Source organism: Lithobates pipiens, unplaced genomic scaffold, assembly GCF_037356315.1.
Source record: "Lithobates pipiens isolate NorthernLeopardFrog02 unplaced genomic scaffold, aLitPip1_a1.2 Scaffold_16, whole genome shotgun sequence".
Taxonomy (NCBI): Eukaryota; Metazoa; Chordata; class Amphibia; order Anura; family Ranidae; genus Lithobates; species Lithobates pipiens.
The window spans coordinates 208487982-208506914 of record NW_027507748.1 but is presented as its reverse complement, the minus strand read 5'-3'; positions in this window follow the sequence as shown (position 1 = coordinate 208506914).

Here is an 18933-nt window from a genome sequence, read left to right as displayed (position 1 = left end):
ATTATTGGTTTGATATGATCCCTCATGCGAACAGAAAAAGGCCTTTTTGTTTTGCCCACATAAAATCCCCCACACAGGCACTGCGCCAAATAGACAATGCCCGATGTGGAGCAGGTCACGCGGGATTTAGAAAAGTGCCATTTACCATTAGGTAACCTACATTTTGGTAGATTAATCATATATTGACACATATCGCAATGCCCGCATGAATATGTTCCAAATCTTTTGGATTTTATGGTTAATTCAGGGTTAGAAAAATGACTACGGACTAAACGGTCCTTCAAAGACAGTGCCCGTCTATAAGTTATTTCAGGGCGATTTTTAATATACTTATTTGCAATAGGATCTGCCAATAGAAGAGGCCAAAATTTGTTTAGGATATCCCTAAAGATACTATGTTGGTTCGAATATCTAGTTAGGACGAAAAAATCTAAGTATTTCTCCTTATTGAATGCTCTATTTAAACAGGTATGACTGTAATCTCGGGTTTAAAGTCTGATGTATAGGTCCCTAGCTGCAATACGAAAGTCGGCTTCCTGGCTACAATTTTGTTTTAATCTTAAGTACTGGCTATATGGTATGCTACGTACTTGTGATTCAGGATGAAAGCTTTTAGCATGTAATATTGTATTCCCTGCCGTAGGTTTCCTAAATAACGAAGAAACGAGGGTACCATCAGAATAGATTTTTATCTTTAAGTCTAAGAACTCAATCTCTTCTCTACTATACTTTAGCCGTAAAATGAAGATTAAAGTCATTGATGGAAATTAAATGAAAAAATTTTTGAGTTCAGATTCGGTTCCTGACCAAAAGATCAGAACATCGTCTATATATCTATACCATGCTATGATGCAATCAAGGAAAGGGGCCAAGTCGTCACGTACAAACAGAGGCGGCTCTCTAATTAGGCAAATTAGGTGGTTGCCTTAGGCCCCGCAATCAGAGGGGCCTCGCTGCCGCGTAGTTTACCTTATAACAGAGTCGCCCCTTATAGCAACAGAGATCCCTAACGCCAGCACAGCGCTGAGTGTCACAGAGAAAACTGGCCAAGCTCACTGAGAGCTCCAGATAGAGAGCTGGGCGTATCACAGCCAGCTTTGACACTTCTCCCCCTGCTGCCCGCACAGCCAGTCAGAGGAGAGAGCTGCTTCTACTCCTTCCCCTTCTCCGTCCTCCCCTCCTCTGTCTGCCCTGCCCACTCTCCCCGATAGACACTGTTCTGCTGCCTAAGAGAAGGGGATGTGGGTGGGAAGATTCAAGCCCAGCAAACTTAAAGGAAAGATGGAGTCTGATCCATCCCTCCATCCACTCCTGCCTCTGAGTGAGTGCACTGTAAACTGATGTAGGGGTGCCCTTCTCTCTCTCTTCATCCTTCTTTCTTTCTATCTATCTGTCTATATATCTATCTATCTACTGTATCTATCTTTCTTTCTTTCTCTCTTCCTTTATCTATCTATCTATATATCTTCCTTTCTCTTTCTTTCTTTCTTTCTTTCTTTCACCTCTCCCTTTATCTATCTATCTATCTATCTATCTATCTATCTATCTATCTATCTTTCTTTCTTTCTCTCTCCCTTTATCTATCTATATATCTTTCTTTCTCCCTTCCTTCTTTCTTTCTTTCTTTTTCTCCCTTCATCCTTTTTTTCTTTCTCTCTCTGTTTATCTATCTATCTTTAGTTTTTTTCTATCTATCTATCTATCTATCTATCTATCTATCTATCTATCTATCTATCTTTCTTCCTTTATGTATCTGTCTATCTTTCTTTCTCTCTCTCTTTATCTTTCTTTCTTTCTTTTTTTCTATCTTTCTTCATCTATCTATCTATCTATCTATCTATCTATCTATCTATCTATCTATCTATCTATCTATCTATCTATCTCCCTTCATCCTTTCTTTATTTATTTCTCCCTTGATCTTTCTTTCTTTCTTTCTTTCTTTCTTTCTTTCTTTCTTTCTTTCTTTCTTTCTTTCTTTCTCTTTGTCCCTTCATCTTTATTTCTTTCTCCCTTCATCCTCCTCTTTCTTTCTTTCATTTTATTATTATTATTTTTTTATTTCTTTCTTTCCTTCCTTACATCTTTCTTTCTCCCTTGACTGCTCCCCTACCCCATGGTTCCCAGCTCCATCTTGGCTCCCCTTTTTTTCAGGGACTAAGAAGGAACCCTGAGGCAGAGCATCTTACTATTGCTGCTGTTTGTGTGGGTGGGATGTGTGCTGCACCAGTCCCTGCTGACCCTCCTCTCTTATTCCTCCCATGTGATTGGTGCAGTACACATCCCACCCACACAAGCAGCAGCAGTAATAAGATGTTCCACCTCAGGGCCCTTCCTTAAAAGTTCCACAAGAGAGCAAAAAACTCTGCAGGGGAAGGTAGAGGGGGTTGTGTCATTCCAGTGTAGATTTAGCCCAGTGACAGCCTGCCAAAATAGGTGGGATCTGTGAGAGCAGCTTCCCTGAGCAGCTCTGCTTGAGCAGACCATATCAGTAACATTCATTACTGCCCCTGTACTGTTTCCAATTACCTACCCCCTGTGCTGTGCCCTCCTGCTCCCCCTGTACTGTATCCTCCTACCCCCTGTACTGTGCCCTCCCGCTCCCCCTGTACTGTATCCCCCTACCCCCTGTATTGTGTCCACTTACCTACCACCTGTACTGTATCCTCCTACCCTCTGTACTGTATCCTCCTACCCCCTGCACTGTGCCCTCCCGCTCCCCCTGTACTGTATCCCCCTACCCCCTGTACTGTGTCCACCTACCTACCACCTGTACTGTATCCTCCTACCCCCTGCACTGTGCCCTTATGCTCCCCCTGTACTGTATACTCCTACCCCCTGTGCTGTGCCCTCCTGCTCCCCTGTACTGTATCCTCCTACACCCTGTACTGTGCCCTCCTGCTTCCCCTGTACTGTATCCCCCTACCCTCTGTGCTGTGCCCTCCTGCTCCCCCTGTACTGTATCCTCCTACCCCCTGTGCTGTGCCCTCCTGATCCTCCTGTACTGTATCCCCCTACCCCCTGTGCTGTGCCCTCCTGCTCCCCTGTACTATATCCTCCTATCCCCTGTACTGTGTCCACCTACCCTCCTGTACTGTACCCTCCTGACCCATGTACTGTCCACCTACCCTCCCCCTATACTGTACCATAATAATACAGTTCATTTTTATCGATCACTTTCATTATTTTTCCCATTATGGGCATGAGTGGGGCCTTATGTCTTCATTTTGCCTAAGGCCTCACAAAGCCTAGAGCCGCCTCTGCGTACAAACATGTCCTTTTCCCACCCCCCAGGTACAGGTTGGCATACGATGGGGCACATTTAGTCCCCATCGCAACCCCCTGCACCTGGAGGTAGTGGGTATGATTGAATTGGAAGACATTGTGTCTTAAGACGTAGTCTAAAAGCTCAATAACAAATTCATTTTATTTGGTGAAAGTAGGACCTCTTTGATTTAAATAAGTTCGTACGACCTCAACCCCTTTCTTTTTTTGTTACTGTCCAGACCCGCTTCCGTCTGTGACCTCCGTTGCTGGTCATCTCGCTGTTTGTTAAGGGGTCCTGCGCACTCTCCTGTATATAAACTATAACTATAAAAAAAGAGCTTTTAAAAAATATAAAAATGAAGGAATGCTAGTGTCATTTAAATGTTACAAGGAATATAACAGAATATGTAAAAAGGAAATCAAGGATGCAAAAATTCAAAATGAAAGACAGATTGCAAAAGATAGTAGGACAAACCCCAAAAAATTCTTCAAATATATTAATAGTAAAAAAGTTAAGTCTGAGCATGTAGGCCTTTTGCAAAATAATCTGGAGTGGGTGACTGGGGACAAAGAGAAGGCTAACTTATTAAATACTTTCTTCAGCTCTGTGTATACAAAGGAGCATGGGGGAGCTCATATCCATAATGGGGGTGGTACTGACGCAGCCCCAAATCCACAATGGCTCAAAAGTAATATGGTGCAGAAATATTTGGACAGAATAAAGGTGGATAAAGCACCTGGACCTGATGGCATCCACCCACGGATCCTAAGAATTGAGCTCTGTAATTTCAAAGCCATTGTATCTCATTTTTAGTGACTCATTAATGACAGGAATAGTACCACTGGATTGGCGCAGGGCCAATGTGGTGCCTATATTTAAAAAGGGAACAAAGTCTTTACCATGTAATTATAGACCCGTTAGTTTAACTTCTATAGTTGGGAAGATACTGGAGGGATTAATAAAAGACCACATAGATGAGTTCTTGCAGGAAAAAAGTATTTTGAGCAACAGACAGCATGGATTCATGAAAGACAGAAGTTGTCAGACAAACCTGATTTCTTTTTATGAGGTGGTAAGTAAAACCTTGGACAGAGAGGTGGCGGTGGACGTGATATATTTGGATTTTGCAAAAGCGTTCGATACAGTTCCGCAAACACACGGCTCATGTGTAAGGTAAAGTCTACAGGTTTGGAAATATCAGTTTGTAAATGGATAGAAAACTGGCTAAAAGACAGAATTCAGAGAGTAGTGGTTAATGATTCTTACTCTGAATGGTCTAAGGTTATCAGTGCTGTACCCCAAGGTTCAGTGTTGGGACCCTTACTTTTTAATATCTTTATAAATGATATTGGGTCTGGGATCAAAAGTAAAATTTCCGTGTTTGCAGATGACACCAAGCTATGCAGTGGAATAACCTCCTTACAGGATGTCTCCAATTTACAAGCCGACCTCAATGCTCTGTCTAATTGGGCGACTATGTGGCAGATGAGGTTTAATGTTGAGAATTGTAAAGTTATGCACTTGGGGGCTAAGAATATGCATGCATCATACATGCTAGGGGGAGTGCAACTGGGGGAATCCATAGTGGAGAAGGATCTGGGGGTTTTGGTAGATCATAAGCTCAATAATAGCATGCAATGCCAAGCTGCGGTTTCCAAAGCGAGCAAAGTCCTTTCCTGTATTAAGAGAGGTATGCACTCCAGAGAGAGAGATATCATTTTGCCCCTGTTCAAATCATTAGTAAGACCTCATCTGGAATATGCAGTTCAGTTTTGGGCACCAGTTCTCAAAAAGGATATCGATGAACTGGAGAAAGTGCAGAGAAGGGCAACCAAACTGATAAGAGGCATGGAGGAACTCAGCTATGAGGAAAGATTAGAGGAACTGAATTTATTCACTCTTGATAAGAGGAGATTAAGGGGGGATATGATCAACATGTACAAATATATAAGGGGTCTATATAGGGAACTCAGTGTCGAGTTATTCACTTTACAGTCAACAAAGAGGACAAGGGGGCACTCTTTACATCTAGATGAAAAGAGATTTCATCTCCAAATACTGAAAGGTTTCTTCACAGTAAGAGCTGTGAAAATGTGGAATAGACTCCCTCAGAGGTGGTTATGGCCAGCTCAGTGGATTGCTTTAAGAAAGGCCTAGATTATTTCCTAAGTGTACATAATATAACTGGGTACTGACATTTATAGGTAAAGTTGATCCGGGGAAAATCCGATTGCCTCTCGGGGGATCAGGAAGGACATTTTTCCAGTGCTTTAGCAAATTAGATCATACTCTGCTGGGGTTTTTTGCCTTCCTCTGGATCAACTGTGGGTATAGAATTGGGTATATGGGCTGGTATGATATTTATTATATATATATATATATATATATATATATTTATTTTTTTATTTTTTTTTGTGGTTGAACTGGATGGACTTTTTTCAACCTGACTAACTATATATCGAGACTGGTGCCGATTGCTTAGGATATTGGGTGTGGAGGAATGGTAAGCATTCCCTTGAAGTTCTAAGCGTGGAGAGCTGTATTACTTGATATGCATTTAGGTTAGATTATTGATGTATTTATTGGATATGTAATGTATGAACTGCTATTAATTGTTTATGTGATTTATTGCTAGCTTGTATATCCCCAGAGGAAGCTACTGCGAAACATGTTGGGATAATCAACTACAAGCACCTTAATCCGTCAGTTTCTGTGGACCAGTCACTATGTAACTTTGTATATGTAGACGTCTATGTAATGCACTGCTATGTGTCATTTTTATAAGTGTTGCAATAAAATACTTGTTTTTATTTTTCTTTTTTCTTTTGAACAATAAGCACCGTAAAAATCCCCCCTTTGCTCTCTCTAACTGTCTAAAATAGGTTTTTAAAGTAATTTATTAGGCAGCTCCGGGGGTCTCTTCCGACTTCTCCGCTCTCTCTGGCCTCTTCTCCCAGTCTCTGGTTCTTCTCCCAGTCTCCGGTTCTTCTCCCGCTCTCCAGTGTCTTCTGCCGGGCTCCTCCGCTATCTTCTGCTCTTTGGCCCGCTCTTCTCCATCGTCTTCTTCCCTCCGGTCTTCTTCTGATGTTGACACAATGCTCTCTCCTGCTGTAATGCCGTGTGCGCAGTGCGCAACGACTTATATAGCCTTGGGATGTGATCACCGGGTGATGTCATCCGGTGGCCCTGGCCCTTATGACGTCACCATCCCATCATGCCCTGTGCGCTGATATCATAAGGGATGGGGTCATCAGATGACATCACCCGGTGACCACCTCAAGTTCCCCCTCAAGATTCATACCAAACACAGTGCCTGGTATTGGCGGGGATCCAAGTCGGATCCCCATTCATTGAAGTCGGGTGCATCTCTGACTTCAAGTCGCAGGGCAAAGTCAGATCCAAAGTAGGACAAGTGTTGTGTCGCACCAGTGTGAACCTGGCCTAAAGCTGGCCATACACAAATTGAAATTTGCTGGTTCAGCAGGGACGAGTGTGTGGCCATGATTGCTTGTTAATCTTCTGATCAACTTCTCTTGAAACTCTATCAATCTTTGGCTACAGCCACTGATCACAGTATTTTGACAGCATCAGGATCTGCTCTCAATATACAATGTCCTAGGAAGAGGGATTCCTCCACCTGACTGATTTGGGTGGATGGAGAAACTTTTTTTTTTTTTTCAACTACTTGCCGACCAGCCGCCTTCCTTATACGGTGGTAGGTCGGCACATTCCCGCAAACCGCCGTAGATTGCTCCCCTTAGGAGCCATAGCAGGAGCACATGCACACCTGCTGTACGGTGGGAGACCTGATGCGCTTGGCCAATGGCCGCGATCACGGGGACGAGAGCCAGAATGGGGATCTGTCAATGTACTGTAAACAGACAGATCCCCATTCTGGCAGGGGAGTTAGAGAGAGATCTGCTGTTGCTAGTGTTTAGGAACAGTGATCTGTCTCCTTCTCCAGTCAGCCCAACCCCAATACAGTTAGGAACATCTCCCAAGGAACACACTTAACCCCTTGATTGCCCCCTAGTGTTAACCGATTCCATGCCAGTGACATTTATACAGTAATCAGTGGCTATTTTTTTAGCTCTGAACGCTGTATAAGTGTCAATGGTCCCAGAAAAATGTCCAATCTGTCCTCCACAATGCCGTAGTCCCGCTAAAAAATGCAGATTACCGCCATTACTAGTAAAAAAAAAAGAAAATGATAAAAATGCCATAAATCTATCCCCTATTTTGTAGATGCTATAACTTTTGCGCAAACCAATTAAAATACAGTTATTGCGATTTCACCAAAAATATGTAGAAGAACACAGAGGTGGGTACAGCGTTGCATGACTGCACAATTGTCAGTTAAAGCGACACAGTGCCGTATCGCAAAAAACGGCTTGGTTATTAAGGGGTAAAATATTCCGGGCTGTAAGTGGTTAAGCCCATTGGCCTTACATAAAAAACCTGTGTATGGCTCACTTAAGACTTGCACAGGAGGGAGTCAGGGAAAGACATTTGGTCTAGGGCCAGAAAGAATAATGCCGCGTACACATGATCAGACTATCCAAGGACTTAGTCTGGCGGACAAACCGCCGGAAAGTCCGTCGGACTTTCCGAACGAGCGGACCTGCCCACACACGACCCTAGTCCTTCGGCGGCGAGATTGACACGTCGCTGGCCCCGTCACCTGGTATGGACTTAAAGGGAAAGCCCTACACCAAAAAAACGGCGTGGTCCCCCCCCAGGTCCATATCAGACCCTTATCCGAGCACGCTACCTGGCCGGTCAGGAAAGGAGGTGGGGACGAGCGAGCGCCCCCCCTCCTGAGCCATACCAGGCCGCATGCCCTCAACATGGGGGGTGCTTTGGGGAAGGGGGGACGTGCGGCCCCCCACCCCAAAGCACTTTGTCCCCATGTTGATGAGGACAAGGGCCTCTTCCCGACAACCCTGGCCGTTGGTTGTCGGGGTCTGCGGGTGGTGGGCTTATCGGAATCCGGGAGCCCCCTTTAATAAGGGGGCCCCCAGATAACGGGCCCCCACCCTATGTGAATGGTACCCCTACACATTCACCTGTGAATTTTTTTTTAAGAAAACACAACACACAAGGGTTTAAAATAATTTATTGCACAGCTCCGGGGGTCTTCTTCCGTCTAGGGGGATCTTTTTGCCGGACTCCTCTGCTATCTTCTGCTAGCTCTTTTAATAGAGGAGGAGCCCGGCTTTCTTCTTCGTCGCCGCCCGGGGGTCTTCTTCCGACTTCAGGGGTCTTGTCCCCCTCTTCGGGGGTCTTGTCCCCCTCTTCGGTTCTTCTTGCCGGGCCTCCGCTCCTTCTTTCAGCTCTTTTACTGCCGGTGGCCCAGTCTTCTATCGCCACTGTCTTCGCCGCCTTCTCTTCTTCTGTTCTTATCTTCTTCTTCCTTGAGATGTTGACTTGACGCTGTCTCTGGCCATAATGACAGGGACGTGTTGCGCGGCGACTTATATAGGGACAATGGGCGGGGTCACCGGGTGATGTTCCCACCCATTATGATGTCACAGTCCCAGCATCCTCTGGAACCAAGTCCGCCAGATAGTTTGATCGTGTGTACGCAGCATAAGTCACATTCCAACACTGTCAGAGGATGCCCCAACATCACGTGAAGCAAGCAAGATTTCCTAAACCTCTTCCTGAGAATGGAGGAAATTAGAACATCTCCGGGATCTACCAGACTAGGAAGAATATTAATAAATAATATTATATAAATATAAGTAAACTCTAACAGTAAATTTCTCTTATTTACTCCCTTATGGTCTGTGGAATATACCATTGATAGCCATTGATAGTATTTTGAATATCTGATAACAAGTAAAAAAATAGCTGTTCATCGAACCAGAAAACTTTTGAGCACATATATACCTGTGCTTTCTTCCTGTTACAGACAAGGGCAGATGTTATTTAATCCTGATACATTCCCTTCCTTGGGCGCAATGCTGCTCCCCCTAGCTGTACACTGACAGGAGGTCTGAGCGGGGCACATCTTAACTGTAGGTGCAAATAACTCTTGTCTTCTGGGGGCCCTATGTGCTAAGCTATCAATGCAATCAATGGTGGGTTGGGGCTTATAAAGGTCTGTGCTTAGCGTGGTCAGTTTTGAAAAGTAAATGAGAGGGACTGACAAATCATCAGTTATTTGTCCCTGAAGCACGCATTGTAACAAGAGGCTACTCTTTCTAAGACAGACATACCCTGATGCACATCTTTGTGCTATACTAATTTAAGGGTTACATACACTTCAATGCATTCTCTGCATTAATATGAAAAAATCTTCTGTGTGCGGCGCCCCCGCTCAGACCCCCTTATACTTACCTGACTGAGCCTGATCTCAATCCAGCACTGTGACTGAGAGCAGCAGCTCTCTTGGCTCTCTCTGTCTTCACTGAACAGAGGCAGCAGCAGGAGACATTGGTTCTTGCTGCTGTCAATCACAGCCAGTGAGCAGAGAGCAGGGCTGAGCCTGACTCAGTGCCCCCATAGCAAGTGGCTTGCTATGGGGGCACTAGACAGGGGGGAGGAGACAGGAGTGCTGGTGGGGGCCCCGAGAAAGGAGGATCAGGGCTGTTGCTTTGTGAAAGACCATTGCACAGTGCAGGTGTCTATGACATGTTTGTTAGTTTAAAAAAAAAAAAGTTTTAGGTTTACAATCACTTAAATGTACAAAACACATGCCATATTTCCAGAGGTGTAACTAGAACCTTCAGGGCCCCAGTGCAAGAAACCATGATGGCGCCCCGCCCCCCATGGACATCCTCCCAGAACTCTGCCTCCCGTGTGCCCCCTGGGCCATGCATCCAGCGCGTTTTATGACTGCTGTGTCCTTTGTAAACAGCTGATCACGGGAAAAGGGCCAAGCACAATTGGCCCTTTACTATGCGATCAGCTGATCACATGTAAACAAACTTGCCGGTTATTGGCAGTCCTATCCTGATAATCAGTGGCACCTATCAATGCTGCTTATCAGTGCCCATCAATGCCGCCTATCAGTGTCCATTAGTGCCACCTATTAGTGTTCATCAATGCCACCTATCGATGCCCACCAGTGCCGCCTATCAGTGCGCATCAATTCCATCCATCAGTGCAGCCTAGTGCCTTCTCAGCAGGAATCTGAGTTGAGAGCATCTTTCTCATGCAGTCCAGAGCCTGCACTGACAGTTCCATCTTTCTCCTCCTCCCACCCCTCTCCTCCTGTGTGCACACAGGAAGAGAGGGATGGGATGAGGTGCTCTCAGCTCAGCCCTGCAGCCAACAACCCTACTGGGGCCCCTCAACAGTGGGTCCAGTCACAAGTGCAACCTTTGCGACATTGGTAGTTTCGCCACTGCATATGTCACACTGTATGTTCCATATTCAACAACACCTCATTCCATATATATATATATATATATATATATATATATACAGGCTCTCAGGCCATCATGCCATATTCAGCCCAAACCACATACAGTTCACATGCACAAATACTGGTCTCAACTCTCTCCTCCACGTCCTCATAGTCACTGCGCACATTAACCCCTTCATGTCAGGACTTTCACATAGACCTATGCTTTACTCATGGTCGAGACAGAAGCTCCAGAAGCCCAACTAACCACTGACATTCCCTATTCTTCACCACCTCATACTCTGTATACTATGCTTTACATCCACAATTCTGCACCACCTCATTCCATATGCCATGCTGTACTTTCCCTATTCTGCAATGCCTCATTCCATATGCCATGCTGTAAATTTCCTATTCCACACTGCCTCTTTTCATAGCCATGCTGTACATTTCCTATTCCACACTGCCTCATTCTGTATTGTTGCTTCTTACGGATTTACTGTTGCTGCTGGATGATTATTTGCTGCTGCTGGGTGATTTATTATTGCTGCTGGGGGATTAAGGCTCCGTTCACACCTGAGTGTATCGATTTACTGCCATTTTTCTGGCTTTTCTTAAGCTTTTTTGCAGCTTTAAAGCCTACTACAAGTGTTTTACAGCATCAGCCATTTTTGTTTAGCCAATAGAAAGTACTGGGGGGGCGGGAGAGGAGATTAGGGGAGAGCTGCTATTTAAAGCGGTTGTATAGTCTTTTTTTTTTACTGTTACCTACATGGTTTAGAAGGTATTCCCCTCGCAATGGGATTCTCGGCTGGAAGCCCGGGAGATGCCAGACCCTGCCGGAAAGAAATCCCCGCGCGCATGCACGGGAGTGACAATATCGCTGCTCCGGCCACTCACATAGCCGGAGCCACGATATCCGGAAGATACGCCGAGAGAACATGTCAGCTCCCTCTGCGTCTATCGGGTGAGATTTCAGGGCCTCGTTCTAAGGTAAGTATTTAATAAGGAGCTAGTATGCGGTGCATACTAGCTCATTATGCCTTTTCCCTTACAGGTCTGAAAAAAAAAACATTTTTCAGCGGGTTTACTACCGCTTTAAGCAGAAAACGATCATAAAAATGCTTGTAAAAACGTTCATAAAGCGCTTGTAGAACATTAAAGTCAGGCATTTCTATTGAAGTCTATGGGGCCAAAAATGCTTGTAAACACTTGTAATCTGCCAAAAAGCTCATGTAATTTTTTTAGCTTCAGGCATTTTGCTTCAGGTGACAGAATGCTCAAATGTGAATAGGGGCCATTGAAATGAATGGGATTTGGCTTGGTGAGCATTTTAGAGCTACAAGCTTCAAACAGAAAATTGCTCAGGTGTGAATGGGGCCTAATACCGCGTACACACGATCGAATTGTCCAGCGTACTTAGTCCGGCAAACAATCCGGCGGATAGTCCAGCGGACTTTCTACCGAACGGACTTGGCCACACACGGACACCCAGAAAGTCCGGCATTTGCTAGCGCGATGACGTACAACACATACGACGGGACTAGAAAAAGGAAGTTCAATAGCCAGTAGCCAATAGCTTCCTTTTTGTACTTGCTTCTGAGTATGCGTCATTCTTAGTCCGTCGGACTAGCATACTGACGAACGTATTGTCCACTGAAACCCAAGTCCGGCGGAAAGATTGGACTGCAAAAATACTTTCTAAGTCTGCCGGACTTTACGCTGAGAAAGTCCGCTGAAGCCCACACACGATCAAATGGTCCGGTGAAATGAGTTTCGGCAGACTAAGTATGCCGGACAATTTGATTGTGTGTTAGTGTTGCTGCACAGGAATTAATTGATGTTGCTGGGGAGTTTATTGTTCCTGCTTGGAGAATTTTTTTTTAAAAGGGTGTGGAGCTGGGACGTGGGTAGTGGATGAAGACAAGTATGAACTGGGAATACCTGCACCTATACTCTGTCAGGAGTGCCCCTGTTCCATCATAGCTGCTCCAGCATCCTGGTTTTGACTGTGGCATTCTCCTTGTCTGTCTGTCCACCTGCAATGTGATTGATTGTGGCCAGACTCTAGATGGAGACCAAACCTGTTACAAGCCAGCCAAGCCTGCAGTCTCATGCTTGTGATAGAGTGTGTAATACCTGATAAAGCTACCTGTTTGTCTGCACTGCTCTGCTAGATTGTATTTCCCTGTGTATGACCTCGGGTCAGCTATCAACTTTTATCTGAACTCTGTGTGCCTTTTACCTGGACTGTCATTGACCAGTAGGCCTGCTTACCTTATGGGAAAGGGGGCTGCTATAGTTGAAGAACACAGTAGCCAGCTATAGTGTCTGATCATACTCATTAGGGGTAAGCGCAATGGGTAAGCGTGACATTCTCTTTTAAAAAAAGCTGTTTTTTGGTTTTGTTTTTTGAAAAGGGTTGAAGTAAGTGCTTCTACATTTCCTTGCAATGCCGCATACCTAAACCTTTTTTCTGTAAGTCATAAAGTTTGTACAGCTGTCATTTGGAAGTTCCTGCAAATGAGTCACATACATGCCCTCTGCCCTTCCATTTAATCTGTAATCTAGAGACAGAATAGAGTATATATATATTCTCCTTGTTTTTTTATTTCACTGTACTGTATGTGTACAAGGTACTTCAAAGAGGTAAGCAAGACTATTTAATTATCTAGGTTTCATTTACCTTTGCTTTTAATTAATATTCACTTAACAGACATAGAAGATAAATAGTAATGATAGTCCAATCTTTTGCTCTATTTTTTCTTATATTTCATTATTTACCTTTATATTTCTTAAATGACCTGTGTATAGGACCTTTAAATACGGCAGCTAAACAATGCAATAGAACTGATAAGTCTGTGCCTGGTTTAGAAGCCTAGAACTAACCTAAAAGTCAAATGCTTGCGGAGTGAATGTTCATTGGTGAAATAGTATTTTAATTATATCTCATGTTTGCCATTAAAATATTTTAGAATATCACACTTTTTAGATTTTAGACCTAAAAGGGGTGGCTTAACAAAGTGGACTTAAGTATAGCAAATGGGGCTTAAAAATGACATATATAGTTAATTGAATGGTGGGATTTTGTAAATGGCGAGACACTCTAAAAGTACATACCCATTAAAAATGAAAATTAAGAGTATTTATAGTCAAAACCGGTTTTATTTTCAGATAGCGTTGGAAAGGGTTAAACACCCTATTATTTTGCGGTCTTGTTCCATTGGCTAGATTTCCCTTAACTTTCTGTCCTGTAGGCATAACAGGAAATTCAAGCATTCCAACATGAGTGGATTCCCATTGTAGTGAATTTCCCCAGGACAGGTGTCCCCATTGGATGATTTACCTTTGTAACAGAATATCATTTACTCACCATGCTCAGATGCAGGCCCTTTTAACTCCATTTCCCACAACGTTCTCGGTTTCTTATCATGCCAAAAGAGTGTAAATTCCTCAGCTAGAAAGGACACACTAAAAAGGCAGAGGTAGTGATCTGCACAATGGTGAATAGCCCTACACCAAGAGAACTGGTGTACAGACAAGCCAACAGAGTACTACAGTTCCAGTGGGGTGGCCCTTTATCCTTTGATCTTTCCTACTGTTCACCTGTGTTACCAGAGCTACCCTGGATTTCATATAGATGGATGCTGTTTATGAGGGTAACTGCAAGTAGCTGTGTTCTGAACTGTTTTACTGAAGTATTGATTCTCAGCTAGACTCTGTTTTTATAGAGATTTAGAATGACCATGCTATGTAACCATTGTTTGGTTCACACCAGAACTTTGAAAGTTGGGACCCGAATAACAAACCCCATTAAAGTCAATCGGACCCAAATATCAAAAATCAAAAGTGCCAATTTTGAAGGCTTATATGCAAGTAATTGGGCATACAATGGTTATAGGGGTCCGGGTCCTGCCCTGGGGGACATGTATCAATAAAAAAAGCTTGTGAAAAATGTAATTTTTAATGAACAGTGATTTTTAGTTTTTTAAAGTGAAAGCATAAAAATGAAAAAAATACTTCCAATATAGTGCCTGTGGGTCCCCTTAGTCTACCAGTAAAGTGGCAGATCTGTACCATGTCTAGAATCTGCTGCAGAAATAATTGCATTTATAAAGCCCAAAAAATGAAATTTTCCCTGCAAGCTGCCTTTATTTTTCTCAGCAACAGCTGAGGAGCCAGTGTGTATGATGAGGCCACAATGTAGTGCACTGGGAACAAGATTAGAGATTTTTTTGGATACATTCTGGTGTCACTTTGACTTTGGATAGAAGTAACGGGTGCGTAAAAATTGATCTTTGGGTGTCGTGGCACCTTCCCACCGTAACCCTATAGAGGTAATCTTGATGAAAGCAAGTAAAAAAGCTGTAAGCTGTAAAAAATTGCAATGATATGCACCTGTCAAACAGGTGCAGAAAAATTGGTCTTTGGGTCTCGGTGGTGTTTGGAAGAGGCCATGGGTTGTCTCCCAGAAATTTGAGTAAGTCTGTGTACCAGGTTCTTCTGGGTGAGTTCAGTGTGATGGGAATCACCAATTTATTCTCTTCCTCTATTTCGTGGAGTTGTCGAGGAAGGAGCCACACCCAAGTGGAGCAATAATTTAACTTGAATGGAGTCCACATAATTACTAAGGTATCTGATGTCAGTGCTGGATGATCATTGGTCCTGTCACAAACAGGGGCAACTTGTTGTTGAACCTGGCAACCAGGATATTCATGTCTGGAGTCCCCATTTCTGACATAGGAGATTGAATATGTCAGGATGAAGGGACCGATTTCCCTTATCCAGGTGGAGAGGAAATATGCCTGCTAATTGTCCACTCCTCAATTGTGAACAGCAGAGGTTGCTGAACAGTGGTTCTCCATCCAGGAGAGAATCAGACTTCCTTAATTTAGGGCTGACTGATTCCTTGCACCCCCTTGATAATCAATATAGGCCACTGCTGTAGCATTAAAGAAGGAAAAAACAAAGTCTACTGATTATGCGTGTAATAGGTATTGTATGGGATTGTCCTATAACCTCTATCAAATTGCATACAAAAAACATGGGTCCCTAAGAGACAGGTGAAAACTACACATTGTTTGTTGTGAAACGCGTTGACGTCACTTCCGCCTGGATGCCACGCTGCGGCGCATCGGCAAGGATCACTGATTGGGCTGCGGGCTGACGGTGAATACACAGGAGCACAGGAGGCTGTACGGGAAATGTTCGCTGCTGCGAGTGGAACCAGCGCGGGCAGGCTCTAGCTTATAAGCCCACTGAGGAACCTCTTTACATTTCCATTGGCAAAGCTGGGCAATATGATTCCGGCGTGTGCTCTGTAAGTATTTCCCTCTCAAGTCTGGCAATATAGTGTACGACAATATACACGTCTTCCAGCATAAGAGACTTTATGTATGGGATACAGTTTGTAAGGGCGCTCTGAACTTCAGGACCAAGCAAAAACAGATGTCTTTATGAACCAGAAAGTCTATAATAGGGTATCTTCCACACTTAGGGCTGCACTTATGGAGAGAAGCAATCTCTGAATAGGAAACAGAAAAACTAAGAAAAGGCGCCTCTAAGTGTAGAATTAAAAGCTGTTTAATTTCCCCAAAAAGGGTTAAAAACACTTACAAGATATGTAGACTGGCAGAGCATATCATTTATATCCATGTAGGTGGTCCGGCATGAATGCAGTGGTCACTGGCATATACCAGTTCTTTAGGCTGTGTGTGTCCAGTAGCAGGGAGGTCCAGGGGATGCCAACAGGAAAAACAACAGGGAGCTCCAAGAGAACTGACAGGCCAGCCCGCAATCACAGTCTCAAAACACGAGTATCCTGGAAGTGACGTCAGCGGCAGGAGACAATAACCAGCAACCAACGTGGACCACAAACAGGAAGCAAAACAGGAAGCAGTCATCAAAGAGGGATGCGTTTCGGAACATCTCATTGGTTCCTTTATCAACCTGATGACTGTGTGTGTATGGGACTAATTTATACTACCTGGGCGGACCTTAGGGGCAGGAATATGTAAATGGAGCGTTATCACAATATAAAGGTATAGGACAGTAGGAGAAACAGAAACAAAATCCCTATCCAAACAAAAAAATAAAAATAAAATATATGATTTCATACAGAACAACAACCAATAAGCGGCATTTAAAAATAAACATAAAATGAAAATGAGAATCAATATTTTTACACAGTCTTCAATAATGCCTAAGACTAGGCATATATATAAGACTGAAGGGGAGGGAGTAGGGAAAAAAAGGGAGGGGCAAAAGAAGAAAGGGAATAAAGGGGCAAAGAGAAAATATTTTGAAAAATATCTAGGGTAAAAAATATGTATAAATATATTAGCTAAATATATAAAAAAAAAAAAAATATATATATATATATATATATATATATATATATGTATATATATATATATATATATATATATATATATACCGAAATGGTTAAAATTATTTAAAAATATTTACCATATTTAAAATAATATACTAATAGAAAATTATATACTACTAAAAAATCTTGCACAAATATATTAGGAAAGGAGGAATCTAGAGAATGGCACTAGTTTCAAAGTCCTCGTTCAACCCTCCAGGGGCAAGAACATTTAAAGTAAAAATCCAAAACATTTCTCTATGACAGAGTTTTCTAAAACGTTCGGCTGAGGGGAGGTTCTTTGGCATTGTCTCAATGACCCAGACCCTTAAACCATCTGTAGATTTTTGATGATACTTGAGGAAATGCCTAGGAACACTGTGATTGTCTAATCCACCGGAGATGAAACGGCGATGCTCGCCGAAACGCTTGCGAAGTGGCCTAATGGTTCTCCCTACATAAAACAGGCCGCAAGGACATGTTAGACAGTATACCACATGGTCAGTGGAGCATGTGTGAAAACCCTTGATAGGGTATGTTTTTCCTTTTACAACAAAATCCTTCTGGCCATGTCTCACAAACTGGCAGGTTTTGCATAATGGTTTGCGGCATTGGTACATACCCGAGACAGCTAGAAAAGTTGGAATAGAGCTACCAGGGGGAGGAGGTTTCTCTTTAAGTTTACTTGGTGCCACTTTGCTCTTAATATTAGGTGCTTTTCTGTACGCAAACTTTGGCCTATTGGGAACAACAGGAAGGAGATGCTCATCCTGAAGCAGCAAGGACCAATGTCTCCGTACAATACTCTCCATCTGTTTGTGATGAGAATGAAATTGAGTGATGAAGCGTAAATCATTACGATTTTTACTACCACGGATAGAGGTATATGAAGAGGGAGTTGTATTTTTGTATTGAGAACATGCTGTTTCCACAAGATTTACTGGAAACCCTTTATCAAGGAATTTTGCTTTTAAAGTCTTTCTCTGATTATCGTAATCATCAATTCTAGTACAATTCTTTTTCAGTCTGCAAAATTGGGTCTTAGGTATATTGTTGAGCCATTGGGGGTGATGACAACTTTTATAGTGGAGAAATTAGTTCCCTGCAGTAGGTTTGGTAAAATTCTTGGCATGAATATCTTTGCCAACAGAAAATAATTCCAAATCAAGGAAAGCTAACTTATCTTTATCCAAAACAGAGGTGAACTGTAAACCCATATTATTATTGTTACAATGTGTAACAAAATCTAAGACTGAGGATGCACTGCCATCCCAAATAATAATCACATCATCTATGTAACGACCATAGAACACAATGTGGGAGAGAAAAGGATTGTTTTGCCATATGTGCGAGGATTCCCAATGCCCCATAGTAAGATTGGCATATGAAGGTGCAAAATTTGCCCCCATAGCAGTCCCATTCACTTGAAGAAAAAAATTGTTATCGAATTTAAAATAATTGTGAGTGAGACAGAAAGAGGTAGCCTCAACAATAAAGGAGGCTTGCCTGGGGTTCAGCATAGGGTCCTGACACAAAACAGCAAGACAATCTGGATCATTGGAAGTTACAATATCATTACAAGAAAAATTAACAGAAATGGAAATAGAATTAACTTGAGGGTAACTATGATTCTGTTTCTTAGACTGAATGTTGTAAAATCTTTTTAGAGTAAGTCATCAAACAAATTTATTTAAATCCTTGAAAAGGAGAAAAGGATTAGGCTGAGCAGAAGGTGCAAAATTAAGACCGCGACTAAGTAATGATATCTCATCATTAGTTAGAAGATGGGTAGAAAGATTAAAGATTTTTATAGTATTCTCTTTCTCCTCGGGTCTGGACTTGAGCCTAACTCCTCTACCTCGGCAGCCTCTGGTTCGTGTTTTCTTTTTAGGGGCTTGGACCGAGGGAGGTCGGGCACTAAAAAAGAGACCGCAGAAGGGTCAAGAG